General features: G+C 39.5%; 1 non-coding gene across 1 annotated transcript; it reads right to left on the bottom strand.

Annotated features, from left to right (window-relative positions):
- Positions 1-10,138: 10,138 nt before the first annotated feature.
- On the bottom strand, positions 10,139-10,247 carry LOC136506214 (small nucleolar RNA R71). The gene has a single exon (XR_010771437.1). It is a non-coding gene; the product is annotated as a small nucleolar RNA R71 (small nucleolar RNA).
- Between the last annotated feature and the right edge of the window lie 6,827 nt (positions 10,248-17,074).

Raw genomic sequence — 17,074 nt, 5'->3', positions numbered from 1 at the left:
GTGTTCATGCATAAGTTGGCAAAGTGCTCACTCTTATGTACGTATGGGGTGAGTGGTCGACATTGTGTAAGCATGGTGCTTATACATTGTTTACCTATGGATGCACCCTATATTATGGGCCATGTGGTAGATCGTGAGTGTGACATTCTCGTTGAGTCCTTTATAGTCCACTCCCCGAATGTAGGCCCAGTAGGACCTAGTTGCGAAGGAAGTCAGGCTCTGTTCTTGACCTTCCTTAGTAAGGTCCCTTATGTGTAGATATGAAGTTAATCTTAGCCATGATTATTGAGTGTAATTGCCATAATCATAGTTTGCTTTGACTTGTAATTAAGAATGACTTAGGAATTAGTTTCGCTATTGTATCTACTTAGTCATGCTAGTGCTATCTTAAGGAGTACTCTAAGTGTTAAATTATCATTGATCCTTTATCATTCATATTTTTATCTCTTGATTTACCCCTAATTGGAGTAGATAGTTGGTTTCTCCATCATGAGTATAAGTTATCAATAATTTCCCTTTGTCAGTCCTTCCCTAAGGTAAAAATATAAATAATGATACTTTGAATACTCCTGGGTAAAGTGCTACAATAGTATATTATCTATGGGCTTGCAGAACTCTTCATTTATATATATTCTTTCTAAGTCACAATAAAATACCAAAGTACTTCATAGTGTCATTCTAGTAGTGATGCTAGGAAGTACCAACAAAGACCTCGACGACCATACCCAGACGTGCGTACAGAAGCAAGAATAAGACAGGATGGAGTGCTGACCAAGCACACTAGCTTCTCCCACCCCTTGGGCTCTCGGCCACTCGGGTCTTGGGAACCCTTTACTTCTGCATGTATCTCGGCCCCCACAGTTATACAAGGGGAGCTAGGCCTTCTTCCTTGCAAGATTGAATTCTTTGACCTTTAGCTTTCTATCCGTAGAACCCTAGCTTGCATACCCCTTGTTGTAAGCCGTTTGGAGTACTTGAGTTGAGGAACACATACTCGTAGTCTCCAGCACTATCCATAGAGCTTCGTCCTATACCAATATAAATTCCTTGTGTCTTGAGTGCCAGCCATCAATCCCTTGAGCAGCGTGGTGCTAAATTTACTTATTAGTTCTCAAAACACCGACAGTTGGCGTGCTAGGTAGGGAAAGTCGCACTCACATTTGTGATCAGGGCATCGATGGCAGCCTACACCTATGTCGACGCGCTATGTTGGTATTTATTAATGACACTTGTAATTTAGAAAGAATATATATATATTAAGGAATCTGCAAACGCACAGATAATATACCATTGTAGCCCTTCACCTAGGAGTATTCTAGGTATCGTTATTTATATTTTTACCTTAGGGAAGGATTGGCAAAGGAAATATATTGATAACTTATAGTTACGATGGAAAAACCAACCATCTACTGGAGCAGGGGTAAATCAAGAGATAGGATATGATAAATCAATGTTAATTGAATGATAAATGAACACTCAGAGTACTCCTTATGATAGCAATAGCAAGACTAGGTCGATACAATAGAGAAACTAATTCCTAAGTCATTCTTAATTACAAGTGAAAGCATACTTTTATTAGTGCAATTATACTTAATAATCATGGCTAAGGATTAACTTCATATCTACAGGGATATTACTAAGGAAGATCAAGAACAAAGCCTGACTTCCTTCGCAATTAGATCCTACTTGACCTGCATTCGGTGAGTGGACTACAAAGGACTCAACGACTATGTAATACTCGCGGTCTACCACATGGCCTGGAATATAGGGTGTATCCATAGGTAAACAACATATAAGCACCACGCTTACACAATGTCAACCACTCACCCTGTGTACTTTAGAGCGAGTGCTATACGAACTTATGCATAAACATAATGATAATCTCTCTATACTAAGCATATAATCAAAGTAAACGATGAACATGATAACTAAGAACATGAATAATATTAAGAACAATGTCATAGCAAATTAGGATGTGGGGGAACCATCAAATCAGGACCCTTGGATCAAATCGACCTTGAGTAACGGCGTAGATTTGATCTTTAAGGCGGTGGAGAACCGATGTTTGAAAGAGAGGCTAACATGTGGGTCCCACAGGCCAACCGGCCCCACATGGCAGTGGCTGGGGCCACGTTGTGGTGGTTTGCCTTCTAGCGTCTTCTAGAGTCTTCCTGAGTCAGTTTCATCACGGATAAACATGATTTAATCTGACAATAGGGTCCACCTTGACAGTTTTCTGAATAAATCCTGCTGAAAACATAGATTCACCAAAACTCATGGCATTTGTCAGTTTAAACCCATAAACCTATCTTGGTGACCATATTCATGCATTTATACAAGTTATATTGACAGTTTATGTTGGGTGTTAACTACCATCAACAAACTCCCCCAAGCTTAACCTTTGCTCATCCCTGAGCAATGCTAAACTCAACAATGGATCAGGAGTTGTTACAATGTTTTCACTCCTCAAAAGTACACATGTGTTCAAACAAAAATTCTCCTCTGAATTAAAATAAAATGATCTAACTATCAAACTTACACATACTACCTTCAACCATGTAGCTTTTTAGCATTCACTTGGGTCTTGAGCAATTGAAAGACAGAACGATCAAGTCATGCACTATGTCTCAAGTTCTTTGCTTAACCATCATTAAGGAGTTTTCACAAGTTTTCAAAATAAAACTCAGATCTTCTGTATGACACTCTCAAGTCTCTCAATATATGTGGTATTTGTGGATCCTCACTAAAGGAAAAAGTGATGTTATGCCTTTCTCTTCCTACAACTAAGGCTTATGTGGAGCTCATTGGAGTGGAAATATCATGAAAGAGCATACTTGCAATACATATATTGTAAATTCAAACCTTGTATCCAAAGAGAGTTGAGTCATACCATCAAATCAAGATGTGCATGTGTGTGGATATATATGACGGATATATATGGTGGCTAATCTAATTCTACTATGCTTGTTGAAAACATATCTCTCTTTTGAAACTTGGAAATATCCTTGCAAGAAAACATGGGCTATCTTGTTCATCTCTTTTCTCTCTTTTTTACAGGCGGGCATCTAAGTACCTATTATTTTAGATATCTCGGACACCTGTCCATTTTTTTCTCAACTTTCTTTTTTTCTTTTTTTTATGAATAACTTTTGCATAGCCCCTGCTTCTTTTCTGTAACAAAACTTTTGAGAGATAGCAAAAGAACTTAGAACATTTATTTGGTGGATGAGAAACCTATAAAGCGTATTTTTGCTATATTACTCCCAGTGTAGGAATAAAATATTTTTGGGTGGATCTAAATGGAATGGCATGTTTTTGCGCCTACCCCTAGTGTAGGAGTAGTGCATATGTGGGTGGTGTGTATGTGATCTTGATTTTAAGAGCATGACAAACATCTCATAAGGGTCAACAAAGCTTGACTAAACTCAATGCAAAACAAGCAGTATATATGAGTGGAAGTTTTCCTAGTCTAAATATCATGTTTGACTCTAGTAGGAATTCAAGCTGTGTCATACAGGAACTCATCATGTAGTATTTTTATGTTTTCAAAAGATAAATCTCTAGAACTTTAGTGTCACTTGGAACAAGATAAACAATAGCTCAAACCTTCTCATATCATATCCGTTAATTACCTAAACTTAGATCAAGCATATGTTACCCACGAGTTTCATGTTCAGACTAAATTCTTATATCAAAACAATTTTATCCAAAATTCAGGAGAATTCAAGGCTGAAAACTAGGTACTTGAAAGGAATACAACAGAGCAACTATTTATCATTTTCATTCAAGAGATCTAGAGAGTTCCTTTTTATTTATTCAACTCTTAAAAATCAAACTTAAAGAAAACTAGACACACTCTTTTTATTTTGTTTTTATTTTTAGATCACACATTACTACTATATATATCTAACACAAAGATATTTCTTTTGGTTATGCATCTTTTTAGCAAATATTTATAGCAAACTTAAAAATAACAAAATAAAAGGAAAAAAATACTTATCTGGTTACATGAGGGATGCCCTTCCCCCAAGCTGATTGTTGTCATGGTCAAATGTTGAAGTTGTGTGATCCTTCTTAGAGCGGTTTTGCTATCGGATGTCCTTCTTGTCCATCAGGAAGTTGGGTTCCTCTTGTGCAGCGAGTGAAGTGGCTCCAGCAGTTGGTTGATGTCGGAGCTGGCTTAGGAGGATGTATTCCTGGTGGAACAGGAGGAAGACAATCGGGTGAACTTGCTCTTAATCTTGTGCACCATCATGCAAAATGTCAACAAGAACAACAAAACTCATGGAACAAATTAGAATAAGAGGGCCAACGGTCAGCCATCCAGGAGTCAGTCGATCTTGGAGTTAGAAATATTTCTAATTGGTAGAATTCTAGCAGGATGTCTATCTAATATTTTTGAATTTTCTAATTTCTACAACATTTCTAAACTTTGGAAGTTTACATGCTTCACAAAAAATATTTTATAATGCAAAATATTTCTAGATGTATGCATGGTATTTTTATTTTTTATGCCACCACGGTGAATATTCTTGTGGGTTTTTACACTCCGTGGAAATTATTCACATGGGGCTTAAGATTTATAATGCAATGATGAGATTTTGATTTTCTTTTCTAAATGCAATGCAAATACATAAAAAGTAAATATGCTAAAGTGAAAATAATTTATGCAATGTGAAAAAGTAAATATGAATAACCACTGATTTTACCTCCTAGCGAGGGTTCGGTATTTTGAGTCCTCTGAACAGGACTCCTCTATCTTGTTTATTCTTCAGGTGCATCAATCGGCCCCGAAGATGGAGACCTTGATGTTTGCACCTCTTGTGATGGTGACTCTAATGATGATGCTACCTTTTCCTTCCAAACCTGTTTAGGTTGTGGACTTGATTTTGGCTCTCCTTCTTCATTCTTTAGGAGTTGATTCCTCCGGTGTTGGGATGATTGATGTCTCCTCTTGGAGCGGATCTTCTTTAGCTATTCATCAGTTGTATAACTATTGAAATAACATCGTACCTTTTGTCCTATGAATTGAAAGTGGATTTCTCCTAATCTGATGTAGATGATCGCATTTGTAGTGTTGAGGAACAGTCTTCTAAGGATGATGGGTACGTCTTCTCCCTCTTCTCCCATGTGAATAACTTCCACAGTGTGTAAAAACCCTCTAGAATATTCACCGTCGTGGCATAAAAAAATATGCCATACATACAATTATATTTCATTTTTTGTAGAAATAAATAAAAAAATATATGTATTAGATAGACATCATGCTGAAATTCTGCCAGTTCAAAAATATTTCTAAACCCCAAGGACAACTAAACCCTAGATGGCTGACCGCTAACCTTTTTATCTTAATCTGTTCCATGAGTTTTGGTGTTCTTGTTAGAATTTTGCAGGATGATGCACAAGATCAAGAGCAAGTTCACTCCGTCTTCATCTCACTCCACCCGAAGTACATTTTTTCCGAACCAACTACTAGAGCCGTTGCACCCATTACACAAAAGGAACCTAAATTCCTTATGGGCGTGAAGGACATCCGATGACAAAACTGCTTTGAGAAGGATCACACAACTTCAACATCCGACTACTTCGTTGAGTGACCACGACAACCAGCTTGGGGGAAGGGCATCCCCCATGTATCTAGATAAGTATTTCTTTCCCTTTAGTTTTACTATTTCTAAGTTTGCTATATGTTAGTTAAAAAATGCATAACTAAAAACAAAATAAAAAGAATGTGTCCAGTTTTCTGTAAGTTTGATTTTTAAGAGCTAAATAAATGAAAAAAGGACTCTAAAGATAATCTCTTGAAAAGGAAATGATAAATAGTTGCTCTAGTGTAATTCCTTTTAAGTACCTAGTTTTGAACCTTAAATTCTCCCGAGTTTTGGATATGACTGTTTTGATATAAGGATTTACTCCAAACTTGAAACTTGTGGGTAGCATATGCTTGATCTAAGTCTAGGTAATTGACGAATATGATATGAGAAGGTCTGGGCTGCTATTTATTTGTTCCAAGTGATACTAAAGTTCTAGAGATTTATCTTTTAAAAAACACAAAAATGCTACATGATGAGTTCCTGTATGACAAAGCTTAAATTCCTACCAGAGTCATACATGTTATTTAGGCTAGGAAAACTTCCACTTATATGTTGCTTGTTCTGCATTGAATTTAGTCAAGCTTTGTTGACCCTTATGAGAGGTTTGTCATGCTCTTAAAATCAAGATCATATACACACCACCCACATATGCACTACTCCTACATTGGGGGTAGGCGCAAAAACATGCCATTCCATTTAGATCCACCCAAAAATGTTTTACTCCTACACTAGGAGTGAGCACAAAAAATATGCTTGATAGGATATCCACTAAATAAATGCTCCAAAGTTCTTGTTGATATCTCTCAAAAGTTTTGTTGCAGAAAAGAAACATGGGCTATGCAAAAGTTATTCATAAAAAAGTGAAAAAAAGTTGAAAAAAATGGACAACTGTCCGAGATATTAAAAAAATGGGTACTTAGATGCTCACCCGAAAAAAACGAGAAAGAAGAGATGAATAAGATAGCCCATGTTCTCTTGCAAGAATTGTTTTAAAAGAGAGATATGTTTTCAAGGACCATAGTAGAATTAGGTTAGCCACCATATATATCCACCACTTATATCCATACACATGCACAACTTGATTTGATTGTATGACTCAACTCTCTTAGGATCCGAGGTTTGACTTTACAATATATGTATTATAAGTATGCTCTTTCTTGCTTTCTCCACTCCTATGAGCTACACATAAGCCTTAGTGTAGGTAGATAAAGGCATAACATCATTATTGCCTTGGTGAGGATACACAAATACCACATATATTGAGAGACTTGAAAGTGTCATACAATGGAATCTCTAAGTTTTATTTTGAAAACCCATAAAAACTCTAGAATAATGGTTGAGCAAAGAACTTGAGACATAGTGCTTGACTTAATCTTTCTGTCTTTCATTTGTTCAAGACCCAAGTGAAGGCAAAGAAGCCCCATGGTTGAAGGTAATATGGGTAAGTTTGAAAGTTAGAACAATTTATTCTAATCTAGAGGAGAATTCTTGTTTAAACACGTGTGTACTTTTGAGGAGTAAAAACATTGTAGCAACTCCTGATCCATTGCTGAGTTTAGCATTGCTCAGGGACGAGCAAAGGTTAAGCTTGGGGGTGTTTGTTGATGGTAGTTAACATCCATCATAAACCATCAATATAACTTGTACAAATACATGAATATGATCACCAAGTTAGGTTTAGGAGTTTAAACTAACAAATTCCATGAGTTATAGTGAATCTGTGTTTTCAGTAGGGTTTATGTCAGATTACATCACGCTTATCCGCGATGAAACCAACTTAGGAAGACTCTAGAATACTCCAGAAGGCGAACCACCGTGCCAGAGGCTAGAAGGCTACCAAGTGGGGCCGGTCGGCCCCACCTGCAGGCCGCCCGACCCCCTGGTCCCACCAACTAGCCTCTCTTTCGAATGTCGGTTATCCACCACCTTATAGATCAAATCTATGCCATTGCTCAAGGTCGGTTTGATCCAAAGGTCCAGGATTAATGCTACCCCCTATATATATCAGCCCCTACCCCCTTGAGATATAACTCCATCATCAAGAGAGATCATCAGAAGAGAAGAACATCAGAGCTCCACATGTATTTTAGGGCATAGCTAGCTAAGTTAGATCTAGAGAGAGGCAAGCTTCACTTGGATTCCCTATCTTGTCAAGAGCATGGCTTGGTATAGCCTTTTATATCCTCTCTTGTATCTTTCATTATTCATATGTTTGCTATAATTGATACGACATTGTTCTCATATTTTTCATGTTCGTAGTTATCATGTGCATCGTCTACTTTGATTATATGCTTAGTATAGTGTTGACGATGGTTAACAACTATTATAAACCACCAATATAACATGCATAAGGGCATAAATATAATCATCAATGAAGGTCTAGGGGTTTAAACTAACAAATTCCATAAGTTTTAGTGAATCTATATTTTCTACAGAGTTTATCTAGAAAACCATCAAGGTGGACCTACATGTCAGAATTAATCGCGCTTATCTGCAGCGAAATGGACACTAGAAGACTCTAGATGACTCGAGAGGACTCCACACAGAGGCAGAGCCCGAGTGGCTACTAGGGGGGTTGGCTGGCCCCACCTATAGGCCCCTAGCCCCTAGGGCCCACTGTCAGCCTCCGCATCACAATATCGGTTCTCCACCGCCTCCTAGGTTGCATGTATGCTGTCCTTTAAGTCAGTTTGATCCAAGGGCTCACAATGGATGCTCTGGCCTATATAAACCAGCCCCTACCGCCCTCCCTTAGGTAGAGATAAGTCATTTGAGAAGACAGAAACCCTAATCATCCTTAGAGCTCCATCAATTCTAGGTCATAACTAGTTAGGCTAGGTCTAGAGGGAGGCAAGTAGGCTTCGCTTGTATTCCTGATCGTGCCAAGAGTGTGGTTTGGTATAATCTTTCTACTGCCTCTCTTTTGTATCTCCATTACTTTTACATGCTTGCTACAATTGTTATGATAATATCAATATTCATCTCATCTATGTTCATTATTATGTTCATTGTCTACTTTGATTATATGCTTAGTATAGTTGGATTATCATTATGTTCATGCATAAGTTTGTATAACACTCACTCTAAGGATCCATGGGTGGGTGGTCGACATTGTGTAAGCATGGTGCTTATACATTGTTTACCTGCGGATATACCCTATATTCTAGGTCATGTGGTAGATCACACACGTGACACTCTAGTTGTGTCCTTTGTTGTCCACTCCCCAAATGTAGGTGCACATAGGATGCGGTTATGAAGGAAGACAAGCTCTATTCTTAAACTTCCTCGGTAATATGCCTTATGTGTAGATATGACGATGGTCTTAGCAATGATTACTAGGTATAATTGCACTAATCAATGTATGCTTTGACTTATAATTAAGAATGACTTAGGAATTATTCCTCTAATATTCTACCCGACCATGCTAATGCCATAGAAAGGAGTACTCTGAGTGATTTATCATTATCATTGATCAATACTCATCATATATATCTTATCCTATGACTTACCCCTGTTATGAGTAGAATATTATTTATGGTTTACTTCTCCATCAATAGTATAAGTTATCAATACATGTTCGTGCTAGACCTTCCCTATGGTAAAAATATAAATAACGATACCTAGAATAGTGTTGGGTGAAGTGCTACAATGGTATATTATCTATGTGCTTGTAGATCGTTTTCATTCATATATTTTTATATTCTTTCTAGTCACATAAAATGATAAAGAACTACTTAGTATTATTCTAGTAGTAATGCTATGTAGTACCAACAAGCATCTCTAGCATCATCACTATGGATGACAACCTAGTAAAGTAATGTTAGGAGATTTAGGTTTATAATGGGTGGCAACTAAAACAAGTGACAAGTTAATAAATACCAACAAGTAGTTCTAGCACTGTTGCCGGGGAAGGTAGCTAAGCAAAGGAAGTATTGATAAACTTATACTTATTGATGCGATCGAAATAACCATTGACCTCTGCTCAAATAGGCTTACCCTTGTTTTGTCTACTTTTATATCTTATGTAGGGTAATGTATGATTGGCATTGACCTTCCGACAAACTACATTGATGATCCAGAAGGATTAATCAGGAGGACTAGAGCTAAACTCAAGAAAGTCCTAGCTTTAGAATCGCAAGACAACCAGATAAGGCGAAGCTTAACACCAAAATTTGAAGCCATGGCTAACTAGACTCCCCATGAATTCTTTGCTCCAACTACAGCCAACATCCGTACTGGACCAATAGTCAATGTTGGAGACAATGGATTCGAGCTCAAGCCAGCCCTCATCAACATGGTGCAAGCAAGCAAGTTTTGTGGAAAGGCACATGAAGGTGTGAGTGCACTTCTCTAACACTTCCTAGAGATCTGTAGCACTTTGACCATCAAAGGAGTAACCCAAGATGCCATACTACTTTGCCTCTTCCCATTCTCACTCTTGGGAAAGGCAAAGCAATGGTTCTACTCCAACAAAGATAGAAATACTATATGGGATAACTGCTCCACTACTTTTTTAGCAAAGTTATTTCCCACTGGCAAGACCAATGCTCTGCGTGGGAGAATCTCAAGCTTTCAGCAACAACATGATGAATCTATCCCAGAGGCATGGGATCGCTTTCAAGATTACATATCAGAATGTCCCCATCATGGGATGGAGAATTGGCTACTCACGCAGACTTTCTACCATGGGTTGACCAATAGTTCCCATGAGACTATGGATGTTGCTGTTGGAGGTGCATTCCTGTCACTTAGAATTTTAGCTGCAACAACTCTTGTGGAAAAGATGGCCTCCAACCAAGGTTGGAATGAAGAATGTCTTCAGACCCGCAAGAGAGATGGAGGTATGCATCAACACAAGGAGGTAGACATGCTGTCTGCCAAGATAGACCTGCTGATGAAGAAGTTCAAAGATCAAGCCAATGAGAAGCAAGAAGTCATGCACATTCATGATTCCTGCATGACGTGTGAAGAGTGTGGAAACACTAGGCATTTAGGGAGCAACTGCCCTAAAACCCATGAGGATGTGAACTTTGTCAACAACTACTGTCGTCCTCAACAGAATCAAGGATGGAATCAGCAACAAAGACCGAACTACCAAGGTAATTACCAAGGTAACTATCAAGGTAATAATTTTAATAATTTGAATCAACCACCCTTGAGAGAATTAATTGCTGGCCAATCCAAACTTATAGAGGGATTATCTAGAAAGGTAGCTACCAATGATAAAATTATAGAGAATATAAATAATAGAATGGATAGCTTTGTTTCTGCCATTAAGAACCAACATAGCTTTAATAAAATGATAGAATCACAAATAGCTCAGCTGGCTGCTACTGTTCCTCCATCCAACAAAGGTAAGATTCCAGGGCACCCGAAAGATCTAGAAACTACAAATGTTGTCGATGTTCACAATGCAGCATACTACTATATACAACCATCGATGGGAAGGTGGATAGATTATACCTTGCTAGAAAAGAAGAGCGATCTAGGAAGACTTGTCATCCCCATCATCATTGGACCTCACATTTTCCAAGAAGCTGTCTATGACTTCGGAGCAAGTGTCAACATCATGCCTAAGGTAATTTATGATCAAATTAATGGAGATGCTTTGTTGTACACAAATATGTATTTGTAGATTGCAGATCGGTCACTCTGCTACCCCAAGGGAATTCTTGAAGATGCCATTATTCGAGTGGGACAATCATATGTTCCCATAGACGTGGTTCTGGAAACAGTATAGATGTAAGGGCACCCATTATTTTGGGCCAACCTTTCCTAAGCACCGCAAAAGCCATCATCTATGTGGACAGTGCCAAGATCTGCTTCACAATAAAGGATAAAAAGGAGAAGTTTTCTTTCAAGAACCACATCCTATAATCTCCTGGACATCCATCGATGTCGTACCTACATGAAGAGACAATAGTGACCAAGAAGAAGAACAATAGGAGAAGGAGGAAGAACAAGGCTAGGTAGCCACAAGAAGAATTAGTTAACATGATCAACACACTCAGATCAGAGTACGACCACCTCCTCGCTTCACCATTCCTTGCTAAGAGGGATGATCTAGGCGTACCAATGATCGAGTGTACCATTGGACAAAGAATCTTCCACAAGACCTTCTACGACATTGGATCGGGTGTCAACATAATGTCCAAGGTAACATTGGTTGTGTTGCCATGACATGTCAGCGATCTGTGTGATGCTTATTTGAGCCTTTGATGTTGAACCGACTTGAGATCAATGGTGGAGAGGACTTGGGAGTGTGTTTCTTACACTTGGGGTGGATCAGTCACATGACAGGGGGCCAAGGGGTGCCAAGTGGCACCAAGTGGGTCTGACTGACCCCACCAAGTGGGCCTAGACCCCAATGCCACGTCCACTTGACTTCTAGTGCTTGATATTTGACATTTTTGTATAGTTTTCCTGCATGACCAAAGATCTCCAAGTACAAGTGGAAATAGGTGAATCATAAACAATAATCACTACTTATGTTGTTGTTTAGTCCCATTTTTTGTGCAATGTTGATGGTCAAAATAGGAATTTAGTGACCGTAAACAACCTCCACCTCTCTTGCGGGGTTGAAGACGTTCTTCACTCCATCCTTGGTTAGAGGTCACCTTCTCTATGAGAGCTGTTGCTTGTGAGTAATAAAAATACACCTCCAGCATCAGCATCCTAAAAGGTCCTAATGGCTAGAGGGTGAATAGCCTATAAAAATTTCTACAACAACACTAAACAAAGTGGTTAGACAAATATGAGGTGAAGTAATTCTTGTGCTAGCCTACTAAAAATGCAAGCCACCTACTATAATTCTACTTACTATAGTCTCCAAGCACACAAAGCTAGGTCACTACCACCAAGTTAGTGTGCTCTCAAAGACAAACTAAAGAGCCTCACTAACCACTAGACAAGACACAAGCTAGCTCTAAAAAACTAACTACACTAAAGAGCTTAGCTACACTAGGAATGTAAATACAAGAGTGAGGTAGTGAAGGTATACTACCTTGGCAAGAGACAATCAATCAATCACAATGAATACCAATGAAATCCTTGGAGACAAGATGACACAATGATTTTTCACCGAGGTTCACTTGCTTGCTGGCAAGCTAGTCCCCATTGTGGTGATTCACTCACTTGGAGGTTCACGTGCTAAAAAGCATCACACACATAACCCACAATCGGGTGCCGCACAACCAACACAAGATGAGGATCCACAAGCCATGAGCAATCCACTAGAGTACCTTTTGGCTCTCCACCGGGGAAAGGTTAGGAACCCCTCACAATCACCATGATCGGAGCTAGAGACAAGCACCTTCCTTCGCTCGATGATCCTCGCTGCACCAAGCCATCTAGGTGGTGTCAACCAACAAGAGAAACAAGCGAATCCCGTAGTGAAACACAATCACCAAGTGCTACTAGATGCAATCACTCAAGCAATGCACTTGGATTTACTCCCAATCTCATAAAGATGATGAATCAATGATGGAGATGAGTGGGAGAGCTTTGGCTTTGCTCACTAGGTTTCTATGTCAATGAAAATGGCCAATATAATGAGCAAGAGCTGGCCAACATGTTTATATAGAGCCCCAACCGACCACATAGCCGTTGGGCTCAAATCTCAGCTGCTGTGGTCTAACCGGACGCGTTGATCAGATTGACAGGACGCACAAACCCCAGCGTCCGGTCATGCATCCAGAGCCACGTGTCGCCTCCTTTAAACGAGAGCTGCTGATCTCCAATGGCTAACTTGAACGCGCTTGACCGTTAAGTCATGACTGGACGCACTGATCTAGGACCTAACAGGGCCGCCTAGTGTCCGCTTGTGCACTCCCATGCTTTTTGCATGCCGTGACCTGATGCATCGAGAGGATGACCAGACGCTCCACCACCTGGAGTCTGATCGTTTCCAGTAAGCATCTAGAGAGGGATTTTGATGATTGGACGCGTTCGTTCATGAGCGACCGAACGCTGCGCAGCGTTCGTTCCTTTCTACCTCGTGTTCGTTCCTTTCTGCCTCACATGTTAGCCCAACATTAGCGTTGACCAGACACATGCCCTGCGCATTCAGTCCACTTCTCCTTCAACATTCGATCAAAAACCCAGGCTGCTTCTTCGTTGCACAACACTGACTGGACGCAGGCATAGAGTCCGGTCGCTGCAAGAGCAGCGTTCGGTCACTAAAAATAGTGCCTCCACTTCACCAACTTCTCCATCCTTGCTCAAATGTGCCAACCACCAATTGTATCACCTTGTGCATGTGTGTTAGCATATTTTCACAAATATTTTCAAAGGTGTTAGCACTCACTAGAATCTAAATGCATATGCAATGAGTTAGAACATCTAGTGGCACTTTGATAACTGCATTTCATGACAAGTTTCACCCCTCTTAATAGTATGGCTATCTATCCTAAATGTGATCACACCCACTAGGTGTCTTGATCACCAAAGCAAAGAGGTCCTATCAATTATACCTTTGCCTTGAGCTTTTTCTTTTTCTCTTTTTTTTTTCAAGCCCGAGCATTTGATCATCACCATGGCCATCACCACCATCATGATCTTTACCATTTGCTCCACCACTTGGAATGTACTACCCTATCTCATGATCACTTAGAGCAAAGGGTTAGCACTTAGGGTTTCATCAATTCACCAAAACCAAACTAGAGCTTTCAATCTCCCCCTTTTTGGTAATTGATGACAAACCTTTCACAAAGATATGAATTGAAATTCATTTTGAATCCATGTTGCTTGCCCAAGCATTTTTACCATGTGTAAAGGATTTGGACAAGTTTCATGAACCCGAATTGGTTGCATTAGCTCCCCCTACCTATGTGCTAAGAGTTTGGATTGAAGCTTGCACATATGCATGGATTTGAGTTGTGGGAGAGTAATGTCTACCAAATGATGCTTAGGTGTAAGAGATAGACCATTGAAGCATGATAACAATTGGAGTGCACTAGATATACCATCCTTAGCACCATTGTTAGTTAGATAGCACTTGCAAAGAGAAGATCTAGATGCCTCATGAAATCAACATTATATGCAAGGCTCTAGTACCACTTGAAAACACAAGCAAGTAAGCAAGGTGACGAGATACTAACATACAAGTATGTTAAGCCTCGGGTCCAATGGTTCCTGAATGAAGAAGACCCCCCCGACTGACCCCTTTAGGATCACCATCAACGAAACCTTTTACATACAAAGCTTTTAAGTGTCGATGCTTGACTGGCTTATCGAATATAGCTTGATGTATAACTGTCAACTTGGCAACTATCTCCTCATACTCTGATTCATCAAAATCTGAATAGACTTCTTGGTCTGCTTGAGCTCTAAATTCTGACAGCAATAGAAAAGTCATTTGAATATTAGCTGATGGTTGACCCCTATCGGCTATTTATTTACAACGCCACACTTGAGGTCTACCAGATGCCTATGCCTATTCTAGCTCTCAGTTCCTTAGGCATTGTACCCTTCTTTTCTGGCTTCTTGTCAAACCTCCTAGACACCATTGCCCTTCCTGCCAAACATATTCTTCCTCATCACCCTCTTCTTCATAATCAACCCAGTTTTGATCAACAACTTGCTTCCCAAGCCGATCATGAACACTTCTATTTTTTAAGCGCCGATCCATATTATTATGATGATACTCATTTTGAGCACAGACAAACTGGCGGTTGGCTTGAGATTGCCTAAACTCCCAATATTGTTCACTACACTCTGTGCAATTATTTTTGGTAGGCAATTTCAAACCTTCATTCCAACAATGTCTAAAAAGGTCAATTCCAATGTGATTTAGTTTGTTTTCTTTCATACCTCTCCTCTTCTTGTTGACGCTGGTATTCTTTCTCTTCTAACGATCGTTAATAATCCTTTTCCTTCTATTGTTACCATTTATTCAACAAAATTTGAGATGTGACACGTGGCCTTATCGCCCCGTTCCATGACCTCTCTCCCTGCTCATATCGGCTCTTCTGTTGGTCACAACGCCTTTAATCTCTCGATATTCATTAGCCGATATTTGCATCTTTGGATTGACAGTTTTGGTTTCTTTTGCCCTGGTTGATGTTAGGACTTTAGTCTTTCCTTTGAACAACTTAACATCGACCACGTTCTGATCTCTTGGGAAAGGATTATCATCAATTTTCATCTTCCAAGGTGTATCCAATTTAAGCTTCCTTTGCTAAATAGCCCTCTGTATATGTTGCCAGAAAATTCTGCACTCGTTAGTAGAATGAGAAGTAGCATTATGAAACTTATAGAACTTCTTATTCTTCAACTGATCAGGAGGTAACATAACATGATTGGCAGGCAACTTGATCTGTCCTTCCTCAAGCAAGAAATCAAAGAGCTTGTCCAATTTTGTGATGTCAAAATCATAGCTCTCTTCAACCCCTTTTCCCTAAGGATTTAGCACCATCACTGTCTTCTTACCCCAATTCCATTCGGCTGTAGCAATCTCTTCTTCATCATCATCCTCATCATCGTCATCAACTGAATATGGATTATAGGCTTCAGCAATTGTGGCATTCTTTTGGAATCGTGTATCTCTGTGCATATTCTGGAATTGGCTATTGAGTGCTGCCACTCATTGAGCCAACTGACCTAAATTGTCAAACTCTTGCCCAAGCAGCTTCTCCCTCTATGTTGGCAACATTCTTTGAACAGCTAAAGCAGCTAGCGGATCATCAGTTAGACTCAATGAGAAGCACAAATTTTTGGTCTCTCAGAACCTCTGAAGAAACTCAGCACCCGATTCATTAGTTCTTTGCCTTATGGTCATCAAATCTGTGATTTTCTTTTCTCCTGTCCTAGTATAGAAATATGTATGAAAGTTCTTCTCTAGGTCAGTCCAATTGGCAATGGAATTAACTGGCAATGATGAAAACCAAGAAAAGGCTGGTCCTGATAGGAACAAGGAGAAGAAACAAACTTGATGAGCCTCTTCAATGGATGGTTCGCCCAACTATGTAATATGCTGACTGACATGTTCTATTGTACTTGTGCTATCTTGGCCAGTGAACTTAGCAAATTTTGGGAGCCTATAATTTTTAGGAAGAGCGACCAAATCATACCACTCTAGATATGGACGTTTGTACGAAAAGGTCTGCCCTTTTGGTTTCAAACCGAACAGATTCTTCATCATCTCAGACACTCTGAGCAACAACTCATCAGCATTTGAATTTGGATTTCTCTGTAACTACTGATCCATCTGCGGAATAAAACTTCAGGTACCTTGATACCCTAGATTTGGAATCATATGAAGGGTATTATAATCTGTTCCATAATGATATCCTTGTGGAATCTCTATCTGTTGGGTCCTTTGCTGATTTGCTGCTTGAAGTCTTTGGTTATATATGTTAGGACCGTATCTCTATGAATCCTTTGAACTGATGGCGCTATTTTTTGAGCTGACGGCGTTATTTGGCCTGATGTGCCAAAATTAACCATTTGATTCTGAACTTATCCTACCGGCTGTTGCACAT

The sequence above is a fragment of the Miscanthus floridulus genome, chromosome 14 (genome assembly GCF_019320115.1).
Source record: "Miscanthus floridulus cultivar M001 chromosome 14, ASM1932011v1, whole genome shotgun sequence".
Lineage (NCBI taxonomy): Eukaryota > Viridiplantae > Streptophyta > Magnoliopsida > Poales > Poaceae > Miscanthus > Miscanthus floridulus.
This window is presented reverse-complemented; position numbering and strand designations above follow the sequence as displayed.